Source organism: Tiliqua scincoides, chromosome 3 (genome assembly GCF_035046505.1).
Source record: "Tiliqua scincoides isolate rTilSci1 chromosome 3, rTilSci1.hap2, whole genome shotgun sequence".
Classification (NCBI taxonomy): domain Eukaryota; kingdom Metazoa; phylum Chordata; class Lepidosauria; order Squamata; family Scincidae; genus Tiliqua; species Tiliqua scincoides.
In genome coordinates this window covers 231,225,954-231,240,087 of record NC_089823.1, presented here as the reverse complement: position 1 = coordinate 231,240,087, position 14,134 = coordinate 231,225,954, and positions in this window count along the sequence as shown.

Sequence of the window (14,134 nt, the reverse complement as noted above, 5' to 3'; positions counted from 1 at the left end):
CACACACGCACGCACACACACACAGAGTTAAGGATATTGTCTCTGACGTGACACCACAAATGACCTGATTCCACAAGAAATTAGACATGACCCCAGCTGAAGGCCAAACTAGGTGTGACGTTAATCACACTGACTCAGAAGTTACTAGCTGTCAACTACACAGTTTTGAAAAACCCAGTAATGAACCAAATTGTTTTTAACATTCTAGTTTAACCCTCATTCTGAAGGGTTGTTGTTTTCTGTTGTTTTCAAAAAGGAAACAAAAACACCAATATTTTGTTTAGAGCAGGGGGTGTTCAAACTTTTTGGCCAGAGGGCCACATGAAATATCTGGTGCAGTGCTGAGGGCCGGGAAAAAATTTAAATATAAAATTTAAATAAATAAATCAGAGATGAAACTTAAATGAATGAATGGGCTCATTCACTCCGCCTCTCCGGCTCTCAGAACACCCTCCAGATGCAATAAGAGCACAGCTCTGGTCATGTTCAGTTGAGTGGGCCAGAGGCTTTCAGGGGACAAGAGGCTGGTCATGGGCCAGATAGAGGCTCGCTGCGGACTGCATCTGGCCCCTGGGCCGGGGTTTGGAGACCCCTGGTTTAGAGAGGTAAATTGTTACCTCAGATAAATTCTGTGGGGCTTTCAAATGAAACACAAGAAAATGTCATCATACCTGACAATAGAAGGAGGTATGTATTCCAGCACCCCTGCACACCACATGTTCTGTGAGCACAAAGTGAAACACACACTGAAACACACACATACAATTGTGTCTTATGGTACACATTGTACTCCACATACACAATCAAACTGCTTTCTTATGTGTGCTTACTCAGAAATAACTCCTACTGATTTCAGTGGGACTTAGCACCAGGGAAGGACGTCTAAACTCAGAAAGTTTACAAAATTAGAGCTGAAGTGGTGGTTTGCGACCCACCATTGGAATGGAAAAAGGGCCATTCCCCCTAAGGGGAGTGGCCCCGGAATAGGTGCCCCGACAGCGCTGCAGCAATCACAGCCCTGCAGGGACCCAGAGCATGGAAACAACCTTGGGGGTTGTGAAGCCTCCCAGAGGGTCCTAGAGATTTCATAGCCCCCTCTGTGAGCCTACCTCTGCAGCAGTGAGCTCTGATTGCAGACTGGAGCTGGCTGCTGCAGAGGGAAGGCTCACCGGGGGGGGGGGGAGTTGCAAGTCTCCAAGACCCTCTGGGTGGCTTAGCAGCTCCCCAGGTACATTTCCATGCCTCTGGGTCCCTGTGGCACTGTGATCACTGAAGCACCATTGGGGCACACACCCCCATCCCAATTCCTGCACCTGCCAAAACTTATCAGCAGTTCTCAAACTCCAGAAGAGCTAAACTAGTACTTTCTTTACATAGTTTTGCATAGTCTTTCTTTTGCATCTTTTTAGATTGTGAGCCCTTTTGGGACAGGGAGCCATTTAGTTATTTGATTTTTCTCTGTAAACCGCTTTGTGAACTTTTAGTTAAAAAGCGGTATATAAATACTGTTAATTAATAATAGATCACTTTGGGCGATTCACTTGCATTTAAAAGAAGGCAGTTGGGAGCCGTTTAGAGTATTATTCTAGCATAAAGAAATGGGGTGGAGACACTTGATGGAGTGGAGAAAAGGAAGTTAGCAAAGGTAAACTACCAAAACTTAGCAAGGATACAAAGTTGCTCCAGTGGGAAGTCCAAATCATTTCCAGAGCAATTTTGTCCCTTGGACACTTTGTTCATAGGAAGGAAATGATTAATAGTAATTCATTTTTTTTCTGGGGCTCTCCTGCACCAGGCAGCAAGTGACAAGTTCCTAAAAAGACAAAGTGCTGGAGCTGTTAATGTTTCAGTTTTGCAGAAACTGTGGAAGCAGTTGCTCCTAAGACAAGTTCTCAGAGGGTAGCCATGTTAGTTTGTCACAGCAGAAATGACAGAGTCTGAGAGCAACTGAGAGAGTAAAAAGCACATCTTTCATAGACTGCCATCTACTCAGCGTGTGGTTGGTCTGTGGAACTCCTTACCACAGGATGTGGTGATGGCGTCTGGCCTGGATGCCTTTAAAAGGGGATTGGACAAGTTTCTGGAGGAAAAATCCATTATGGGTTACAAGCCATGATGTGTATGTGCAACCTCCTGATTTTAGAAATGGGCTGTCAGAAGGCCAGATGCAAGGGAGGGCACCAGGATGAGGTCTCTTGTTATCTGGTGTGCTCCCTGGGGCATTTGGTGGGCCTCTGTGAGATACAGGAAGCTGGACTAGATGGGCCTATGGCCTGATCCAGTGGGGCTGTTCTTATGTTCTTAAGTTAAACTAAATGAATCCAAAGAATGCAGATGAAGGCCTTGGTCCAGAGATGATCACGTGTAAAAAAAGAACTAGTGCAACTGATCCCACATCTGGCAAATCACACACAGTGTCATAGACTTTGCATATAGATATAGATACACACCCACCAGATTAGGAGTCAAACAGAAAGACCAAAAGTTTCTGCTGAGATATCATAGATTGCTTTGGCAAGTATATTACCATGTGCATACAATGGACTAGTGCAGTGGGTCTCAAACTGGGATGTTGTGATGCCCCAGCCTGAGGGCTCTGCCCCTTTAAGGGTGGGGAGGGGGAAGGCAGAGATTCGATCCCCTGGATCACACCTCTGATCAGGGCACAGGGGTGCGCTTCCACTCACCCTGCAGCAGCCTCCCGGCGGTCAGAAGAGCTTGGCGCCAGCCTCAGCAAGGCTCTCCATGCAGTGCAGACCCCTCCAGAACACAATCACGACCACTTCTGATTCTGCGATGGACAAACAAAGTGGTCACGATCGGGATCTGGAGGGGTCTGCGCTGTGTGCTAGTGCTGGACTCCTCTAACCCCGAGAGGCTGCTGCAGGCAGGGGTGAGTGGAAGATGCCCCTGCCACTCCTCCACAGCAGTGTGATACAGGGCATCACATCGCTGCCTTCCCCCCACCCCAGTCCCTTAAGCAAAGACTGACAGGCTCTCAAACTCTCCCAGTGAGTTTGAGTTTGAGAACCCCTAGACTAGTGAATCTGTTACTTCATCTTTATATGCCATTGCTGTGCCCACATGGGGCAGCCTTGAGGACTTACAAGCAACTGCAGAGGGCAAAATTTGAGCCTGCCCTTTTTACTCTGTATAGTCAAAACCAAAAAGAACTTGCACACACTGACCATTTCCAGTCCACACATACAATTTTTTTATCACATGCATAACTGAACTGGGAGAAAGATCTAAAAAAACTGACAGAGAGGAAGATTAGCCATTGAAATGGCAGCAGATCATTTGGGTTTAATTTGACAAGAATTCAGATTCCAAAGAGCCTATGAAGCAACAGCAAAGGGAAAAGTGCCTCTGCACTTTCAGTGTGCCTTGGCAGCCAGTCATCCTTACCTACTTGGCATTAAAGTGCAGGGCTTCCAGGTCAGAGACCACAGCTTTCTAAATAAGCTTGGGCCTTTAAGCTCTTGCTTTTCAGAAATTAGGTACTTCCTATGAGCAAAAGAAACATGATTTCTGGGTCTGCCAAAAAGGATGCCAGAATTGCCCTGGGGCATAACTACATTGCTTTAGAATTGGAGAAGTTCTGTAAAACTTACCAGATTAATTTGAAGGGTCCCAAAATCTCTATTTACAACAGTAATGATTTGCAGCCACAACTCCACCTACAAAATGTATTACAAGGTAATCCTATCCATGTCTATTTAGAAGTAAGCCCTGTTGAACTTAATGGAACTGATTCCTCTACACACTCACACCTGAAAATACATTCCATTAAATTCAGTTGTGTTTACTTTTGGGTCCACATCCACACTCACCTCCCTGCATTACAATCTCTGCGCATGACCTGGAGGTTGTCCATGACTTTGTGTACCTTGGCTCAACGATCTCCAACACTCTTTCTCTTGATACCGAGCTAAACAAATGCATTGGTAAAGCAGCTACCACGTTTTCCAGACTCACAAAGAGAGTCTGGTCCAACAAGAAGCTGACGGAACATACCAAGATCCAGGTCTACAGAGCTTGCGTCCTGAGTACACTTCTGTACTGCAGCGAGTCATGGACTCTTCGCTCACAACAGGAGAGGAAACGGAACGCATTCCACATGCGCTGCCTCCGACACATCCTCGGCATCACCTGGCAGGACAAAGTTCCAAACAACACAGTCCTGGAACGAGCTGGAATCCCTAGCATGTATGCACTGCTGAAACAGAGACGCCTGCGTTGGCTTGGTCATGTTGTGAGAATGGATGATGGCTGGATCCCAAAGGATCTCCTCTATGGAGAACTCGTGCAAGGAAAGCGCCCTACAGGTAGACCACAGCTGCGATACAAGGACATCTGCAAGAGGGATCTGAAGGCCTTAGGAGTGGACCTCAACAGGTGGGAAACCCTGGCCTCTGAGCGGCCCGCTTGGAGGCAGGCTGTGCAGCATGGCCTCTCCTAGTTTGAAGAGAAACTTGGCCAACAGTCTGAGGCAAAGAGGCAAAGAAGGAAGGCCCACAGCCAGGGAGACAGACCAGGGACACACTACACTTGCTCCCAGTGTGGAAGGGATTGTCACTCCTGAATCGGCCTTTTCAGCCACACTAGACGCTGTGCCAGAACCACCATCCAGAGCGCGATACCATAGTCTTTCGAGACTGAAGGTTGCCAACAACCACTTTTGGGTGGACATGCACAAGATTGCATGTGACTCATTTTAAAACTGTAAATTGCTTTTTGTTTTGTTCCATTTTCCATTTTTTTGCTGTGTTGGATACCTCCTTTCCTATGCATATGTTGGTGTCAAACTGCAAGAAAATTATATTCATGAGAAGACAATTCCCATGTGTATCATTTTAAATTTTTGTAACTCAAGATTAAAACTATTTCTTTTCGAAAAGCAACATTTCCAGAATTATTCATCCTTTTTTTTTTTTAATTTGCACTGGTGTTTCTGTCTTGCAGCTGATTAAAGAGCCAACTTCTTCCTTTCACACACTTTGACGTATCTTCCCATTGCCAGATATAGCAGTATCTATTATAGACGTTGTTAATAAGGTAAGCTTCTCTCAGAGTGATTTCACCCTTTAAAATGGGAGCTTTTTAATAATGATGGAATTTTTTTATTAAAAAAACTGGAATTAATGTGCACTGCATATAATGTGTTGTAAAACAGGCAGCGCATCATTATCGCCTCCTACTCAGAGCAATTTTAACTATAATCTCAGTATTTGGGTAGCTCAGCTAATTAACAACCTGGTATTACTGTAAAGATGAGATTGTCATGTTATTTGAAGTGCTTTTTAACATCCTCTTTGAGCGCTAGCTACTAAATTTGTTAACAGTCGGCACTATTTTAAGGGGAGCAAATTATATAATTTTTATGAGACTAGAAAATGAAAAGAAATATCTAATTTGATTAAAAACTAAAATTTACATTTTAATAAAGTTTCTGATTTTTTTAAAACACCTCTTTGCAGTTACAGTTGCATTTATTAACCCAGGAGAATCCATGCCATATGCTAATTGACTGTAATTTTTAATTAGGCTAGTTACAAATGCAGGGCTTGATGCAACTTGACTAACAGTCAGAATACTATTGTAGTATTTTTCTGGTAGCTGACATCTCTGCTTTATTTGACCAGCTGTACCAAGGTGAGACTTGCAAATAGCGATCCAACATTAAATATTAGGAATACCACAAAATTTTCCATAATTCAGTGTTGCAGCTGGCCCAGCCGTGAAGTGACTTGGTGCAGGTTACATCGGTGGCAGATAGCAGAATTTGGGGTCCCCTGGGGTCTGCCACTGCCTCCCTCCAGCCTGCCATCAGCCTGCCACAAACATGAGCTGCACTGATGTGCTTCTTTACTGTGCTCCTTGATGCAGTTTTCACAAACCTGGAAGTGAGGGGTTTTCAGTATTACTGTGCTTACAGTGACTGCATGAATGAAGGAGCCACTTTGTACATTTTCTTTAAATAAAACCAGACATTCTGCACTGGAGTTTGTGAAGACAATGCAATGGAGCAAGGTAAAGGGTTTTTTCCCACTGTGAGATGGCAGCAGTGGACCCGAGGTGGTGTTGGGCAGCATCCCCAGTTGAAACGCCCCTGTGCTATGTACCAGCAACCAGACAACTCAAGCAGCTATGTTCCTTTTTTGACAATGGCCCAAATGGGTTTACTACCATATTCACTACCATATGTAATAATTGAGGGGCAGGAGGTCTGGTCTAGAGGGTAGAGCCTCCGTCTGCCTGAAGATAACATCCACAAGGTCGCCAGTTTGAGGCCACCGGCACCATGCGACCTTGGAGCAGCTGACAAGCTGAAGCTGAGCAATTCCATCTGCTCTGAGCGTGGGAGGATGGAGGCCAGAATGTGAAGCCAGATCGGAATGAAACACCTTAAATGTAGTCGTTCTTGAAAGAAAAACCTTCTTTGAAATTGTAAAAATCCCTATTTAATAGGGATTTAATAAAGCCTGCCTAGGTAAACCGCCTTGAATAAAGTCTTGAATAAAGACCAAGAAAGGCGGTATATAAATACCTGTTGTTGTTGTTGTTGTTGTTGTTGTTGTTGTTGTTGTTATTAATTAGGGGCGATCGAAAATGTTAAAAAACAAAATACTGTGAAATAACACCGAAATTGGACTTCTAAAATGATAAAGGGCACAATCCTAACCCACTTTTCAGCACCGACATAAGGGCAACGCAGCTCCTAGTAAAGGAAACAAACATTCCCTTACTTTGAGGAGGCCTCCGTGAGTGCCCCCCAACTTCAGAATGCCACACATGTCCCATTGGTGCAGCTATGCCAGTGCTGGAAAGTGGGTTAGGATTTGGGCCAAAATGTGATATCCTGCTCAGTTAAAGAAATAACACCGAAATTTACTTATTAAAGTGGTTGCAGAGCATCTGTGAACTTTTCTGAGTGCTTCTGACTGTGTTCCTAAGCCCCTAACTCCACACACAGCTTTTCTGCTTTCTTCTAACTGGCTGTAGATTCTTCTGAGCATGCTCAGAAGCTGCCAAGGAAAATGCATGGAGCTTTATGGAAAGTGAATTGAGTCGCACTGTGCATTAACTGAAGAGTAGGCAACCGTGCCTAAGTCCATTTTGAAGGGCAGGCCAAGAGACATGCAACACCACCAGAAATGTCTCCATCTGATGAATGCAGGCTCCAAAAACACTGAGAAGGAAGACTGAGAAAGAAGGGGAGTGCAAGGCTACTAGAATGGTCCCCATCCAATGAGCATGAAGTTCAACAAATGCTCCAGAAGGCATCCCCAATATAGTAAGTTTGCTAGTGTCCCATCCCCGTCCCCCCGCAGATTAAAATCAGGTGTTCTTTTTTCCATAGCAATTAAATGCTATTTTCAATTCTGTGGGTTTAAGTTTTTATCTTCTCAGTGTTTTAATGTTTCTTCTTTGTGTTTGGCAGCGTTAACAGTTAAATATTGTTATTTTCCATTGCAGCTTTTGAGAGACCTGCCAACTGTGGATTTGCCCAGTCCCCTTCTGAAACCACACAGTCCAATGGCCATCACACCTTCTATGTACTATGTGAAGAAGAAGCTTCTTTTGATCACTCTAAATTTCCCACCAAACAATTTGATTGCATAAACTCTAGTTCTAATACTGTGGGAGACAGAGAAAAACTTACCTTTCTCCATACCATGCATAGTTTTATAAATCTTAGGGCCCAATCCTATTTAAAGACTGCTCACGGGGCGCAGCAACTCCAGCATGGGCTCTGCTGATCCTGCAGGTGACCAGTGATCATGCAGGGACAGAGAAGTAAGTAAGCATTACATTGACTTACCTGACTCTGCTCCCACATGGGCCCCCATGGGTCTACTCAGATCTATATGAGCTCTTTAGCTGGCACAAGTCTGAGAAGAGGCAAGGGAGTGTGTCAGGGCCAAAACAGAGTGAAGGATATAACTGGAACCACTGCTGCTGGTATCTGCCTCTGCATGACTCCTGGAGTCCCTGGTTCCAGCCCACCCCCTGCATCCACCACCAAGTGACTGTTGGCAGCAGAAGCAGTTGGGTTCAGCAGTGAGACATATACAAATACAGAATAAAAAACATGACAATCATATACCCAACAATACCCTTCACCCACAAAAACAAAATCCCAAATTCAGCTATTAAAACAGAGATCAAACACATTAGAAGCAGGAAAGCTGCCAGGGAAGAGGTTTGCCTGCTGGGCAGTGAGGGAGAGAAAGGAGAGATAAAAGGGGACTTGGAGATTACAGAGAAATTAAGAGCCCAATCCTGAGCTCAGCGTGCTGGCTTACTGCCGGCATGCACCATCGCAAATGCGCCATAAGGGCAAGCCAGGCAAGTGCCCATGCCCAGTTATAAAGGGGGTCAGAGAAATTGCTTCTGGGAGTTGCGTCCGGCCTGCAGGCCTTATGTTTGACACCCTTGATGTAGAGAGCACAAGCACAGAACCATAATGTGGATATACGGAGCAATTGACTGGGTAGAAATAAAAGCTTTTAGCTGTTGGGAGGGAGCCAAACCCAAGCCACTCCATTGTTTTAAGCAATGCCCAAAGTTTTCTTCTCCCCCCTTTTTTAATTGTGTGCATCAACAGATTTTCTCCTACTCCCCCCTGTGCTGTAGCCTTCTTCCTCAGTGCCCTCTGCTTCTTCAAAACAGAAAAACACTTCTTCCATTCCCAGTATCCTCCTCCCTAATCCAAATTTTAAAAATTGGGAAAAAATTTATAACTTACCAACCATTTTGATGCCTGGTAAGTGCCTTTTCTAGCTCTCTCGTTCCACAAACACATTATTTTGAAAGCTAACAGAAGCTTTTTCTTTACTATAAATAGTGCATGGCACTGGTTCTCAAACTGGTGGGTCGTGATTCACTGGTGGGACCCTTCTTTTGCAAAACAAATGACTTTCAGCCCAATCCTGAGCTGCCCAGGGCGCCCAGGCTCAGCGGCACCAAGAAGGGCTGCCACCGTATCCTGCGCCTCCCTGGCTACTGCGGAAGGCGCCTCAGGAGAAGGGGACATTCGTCCCCTCCTCCCATGTAAGGTAAGCAGCCCTGCAATGGGGCTACTCACTGGTAAAGTAAAGGCACTTGTGTAGGGCGTGGAGCCCTACACAAATGTCTTGGATCATGCGGAGCTCCGCGGACCCGCCTCACATCCCTCCCCCAGGCACACCCCCCCACATCATGCCTTCTCATCATGCCTTCTCCCCGCCCTCCACCCCCCACCAGCCTCCCCCCTCCCTGGAGCGCCTCCTCCCCACCCCGTCCCCACCCTGCCTACTGTGCCACAGGAGACCGCAGAGCCACAGAAGCTGGGCGACTGCCACGTGCTAGCCCAGCACTGGCCGGCGCTGAGCTAGCACAGGCGGGAGCCCAGCAGTGAGCCACACCACCGAGCACAGGATTGGGTTCTTTGTTTACCCCAAGTATGGTAGATCCCAGGATGTGGTTTTGGTTCACAGATTGAAATATGCTGTGCTAGCAAGGTCTAGCTACACATGGAATTTTCCAAGAAACAAAAGCCAGGTAAGGCTTCTCTCAAGCCAGCCTGCTTGGCGGGGGGGGGGGGGAGGCAACTGAACTGACAAATAAGTGGCCATCCCTGAGCCCTCTGGGATCTGAGGCCTCTTGCCATCTGTCAAGTTCTGAAGTATGTGCCTGGGTCACGCTCTTCTGACAGGCACCCACTGCCATGTATGCATATAATAAAACATGTCACACACAGAAATAAAAGATTTTATAGCAACAGATTCTTGGGGATTTGTACCACTTAGGTAGAATGAGGTGGTGTATACGGGTCAGAGAGTTGCACCAATTTCTTGGGTCATCTGTATTGCATGGGTTTTTTGCGTTCTCACCCATGGATTCAATCATTATCCTAAAGCTCAGCTCACTTGTTTGAAAGATGCACATTTACGTCTTTCTTTGCATTTATGACACAGTTGAGTCTGGGTTGTGTTAAAATGATCTGTGCTGTTGTCCATTTTCCTAGCCCAGGGTCTCTAAGAGGAATTTTATCAGGGGGTACAAAGTTTCTTTTGGGCCCCTTTGCAAAGGGGGAGGGTGAAACAGAGCGGGGCAGGTTGGTGATGGGTGAGCAGAATGGGGGCAAGGAGGGGAGAAACAGGGTGGGGGGAGAGTGGAGACAGCTGGAAAAGTCTTTGGAGCCAAGGTCTACCCACCCATGTGGCATCAACAGCTAGGTACAGTAATATGGAAACAACGTTGTGTGGAACAGCAAGAATATTTGATGATCTCTCTGTGATTCCCAGGATCTTGGCTAGATCCCAAATTGCATACTATAACCAGCCCAGCAGCAGCAGCAGTAGTAGTAATTTGTTCTTCAAGACAGCCATGTAACATCACCAGATTCTGGCTTATAAATCTCACATTTTACCAGGGGTAAGAATGTCCAGCAGGACTTGACTCAAGTTGAGTCTGGAGTCACCACCCCCCATGACTTGACTCGAAAAAGAGTAATAACGGGGGCACTTTCTGAGTTGCTGAGTCACCCTTTAGTGGCTCTAAAGGACTCGAGTTGAGTTGCCAGCCATGGAAAAAACCAGCCGTGGAAAAAACAGGGCTGCTGCCAGGGGTGGTTGGGTGGGTGGGTGTGTTGGAGTTCTCTTGAACTACATCCCTGCTGCCCCATCCATTTGTAAATGGGGTGGGGAGGTGGGAATGACTGCAAGAGAGCAGGGATGGAAGTGGCAAGAGGGAAGAAGGTCATGCACATCAGTTGCAAGGCTTACCATGATGACCCAATTGTTTGCAGCCCTACTCAGAAGCCACAGGTCATTCAATGAGAACTGCTCCTCCCTTTCCATTCGGTGCAAAGTTTGATAACTATGAACTCCCTCCTCTCCCGCCCTGGGCTTCTCAAGCCAATTGGAAGGCAAGAACCCCTTTGGCTCCTCCTCCTGCCCTCCCTCAGCCAATGAAAATATCAGAACGTCCATCCTTTGTCCAATGATCATCCATTCCTAACTTCCTATCAGAGACAGGAAGAGTCCAGTCCCGCCTTTCACATTTATTGCAAGAGGTAAACATTAACCCTTTCCTGCCTCCCAGCTGGAACTTCCCTGCTGCTCGCCCAGTCGGAATGCTGTCTGCACAAGGTTTTCACACCATGAAAACAGTAAGCAAGCACACACAGGGCCCAATCCTATCCAACTTTCCAGTACCAGTGCAGCCGCAATGTAGCCCCAAGGTAAGGCAACAAACGTTCCCATACCTTGAGGCCTCTGTGACCACCTCCACATCACAAGACGCAGCGCATAGCCCATTGTCACAGTTGCACCAGCACTGGAAAATTGGATAGGATTGGGCCTCCAGACACAGGCAGACTCAAGTCAGCATGCATGCTGACAAGTGCCAAGTAAGGGGCACTCAACTGTTTTTCAGAATCTTCCATTCACTCACAAGTCAAGATACCCAAAATCATGTACTTTTGCGACTCAAGTCTGAGTCACTAATTCATGTTCCCAACCCTGGAGTTTACCTCCAGCCTGGTAACTCTAGCCCAAATGCATGTGTGGAATGTGTGATGGCTATGATGATGAGACTTGCAGGCAATCTTCTTGTATAGAGCTTATCCCATCACCTTCTATCTCCCCCTCAAACTGGCCCTCTGTACATTTAGTTGCTGACTAGTGATATATGCAAGGAGGATGGTATAAATGCATTGGAATCTTAAGAAGCATAGATTATAATTAACTCAAGCAAGGAAGAAAAAAGTTATCAGATGAAGAAGCCAAGATTAAACAAATGAAAAAGATCTTAAGTTGCAAATTCAAATAGCACAATGCAAAATTCTGCAAAGGTTAATTTGAGGTTTCCCTTTCAGATTCATAGTTTGGCCATAGGTGTTTCAATTTAAATTTTGGCATGAACCAGGAGTTCTGTGTTTATGGGTTGTTTTTAAACATTTTCAGCATCATTTTGACAACCTACACTGGGGTTACTCTCCTATGCCCAAATCTGACATTTTCAAATGTGAAAAATGTGTTGAGGCTGTACTATTTTTTTTTTTATCATTGACACATGTTATGTACAGTACAACTTCATTCCAAATACTTAATAGCAAAAACATTTGAAGAAAAAAATCAGGCTTGAATAAATTGAACAGCATTTACAAGGGATACTGTTGACCTGGGGCTATTTGGGTGCCAAACAGTGGTTCCTATTAACACAGAGTTTCACATAATGGATGCTTGGATAATGAGTATTCTATTGTATTTGTTTCTACAAAGTCTGTGCTTTTGCTAACTGTGACAGAGAAAAGAGTTAGATGGAAAAACTAAAATTGTTATTACCTATGTTGTAAGTCTGATAGGAAAATGAAGGTACTGTAGTTCATCCAGAGAGGCAGGTCTCAATTTTAAATATTTTTTAGAATATCAATGTTTATTTTCATTCCATTTATTTGAACTTTGATGAATAAAAATATTGAATATGTTGTGACAATAGGCATAGTTTTTTTTCCCCACTACTTCCTGTTCCATGAAATACCTTATGCTTCTAAAATCACCTCAATGGAAAAGAATTCATGAATTGGTGTCTGATTAGTATTCTGTGTTTGAGTGGTTTATAAAGATAATGGGATTTTCATCTCTTTTGCTCAAATAAGGTGGAAAGGAAACCAAGTCCCTACTTTAGATACTGTGAAATGAGAAGTGCAGTCCAATCCCGATTGTAAGTGCTGACCTACAAAACCCAGGGTATTAAACATTGAACAGAAGCTGCAACAGCTCAATGTACTGATTTGTCAAAGACGATAGTACAAAAGTACTGACCAGATATAACACTTTTATCAGGTGGGTAATTTGATCAAAAGGAAACTCGGAGAAATATCTCTTCATATCTTGAGGTCCGCAGAGGAATTTTAAAATATGGTAGCTGATATTTCTGTTTGATAATTGCTGTTGTCAATTTTCCTAATAAGCACCCAATTCAAGGTTTGATATAAAGGAACAGTGATTTTCAGGATCTGTGGAAACTGGAGCCAAGGGCTAGCAGCAGCATCTTCTGGCACATTGTTCCAGCACTGTGCAACTGTGGACACAATGATTACCTCTACACTAGGAAAGGGTGGATAGGTTGGTCATGTGTATACAAAAAGCATGAAGAGAAAGGGCATCCTAGGCAGTGGTTAGGACAAGGCTGTGGAGTAAAACCCTCTTTTTCAGAATAAACAGCAAACTTCTTCAATGTATTTTTTTGGTCCAAAGGAAACTTTGAGCTTTTTATAGCAGTGGTAGTCAGGAAACCCTGGAACAAGAACCTAGAACCCTCAGCTTGGTGCATGATTCTTGATGTGGCACCAGGATGCAACTGGAGAATCTTTGGGGGTAATAAACGTTCTGATGTCTGCCATTGAGGTGTCCTAAAAAAAGAAGGCCAATAAAGCTTCCTGTTTGGGTTAGGACCTTGCTAAGGCAACAGTTGTTTCCAGACTTTGGACTCATAGCTCTTGGCTTTCTGCTGACTGATACATGAAAGTTCAGCCCTGACAATGATTTATATAAACTTTCTGCAGATCATAGTGGGAGAGAGAAAAAATATACTATCTAGAGTAGCCATTTTCAACCACTGTGCCATGGCATGTTGGTGTGCCATGAATGGTACCCAAGTGTGCCATGGGAATTTCAGAGAGGGTCATTTATTAGTTGGGACGTTGGGGGATATGAGCCCCCTCCCCATTGGCAGCACAGTGTGCCATGTCAATTGTCAAAAAACAGATGGTGTGGAGATGGAAAAAGGTTGAAAATCTCTGATCTAGAGTATGCAATACTTAAGAACAATTATAGTCACTGTAATGGATCATTCTTCAGTGTATACTGTAAAGTGTATAAGTTTAGCCCCATGAGGTGCAGCTGGAGACTTCAGATATTGAAAATCCAAGATTGTACCAGTAGTGTTGCTACAGGGGGGAAGCACTAAGTTTTCCAGGTGCCTCAACGCTGCCCCTCACTCTTGCTGTTGGAGCCATTCCAGGCAGTGAGAATAACACAGAGGTATCTCCTCCATGTTGCTCTTACCGCCTAGAATGGATCTGATGGCAAGGGAGAGGAGTAGGTTATGGGGTATACTGAGGTATCCTGCAAAACTTAGC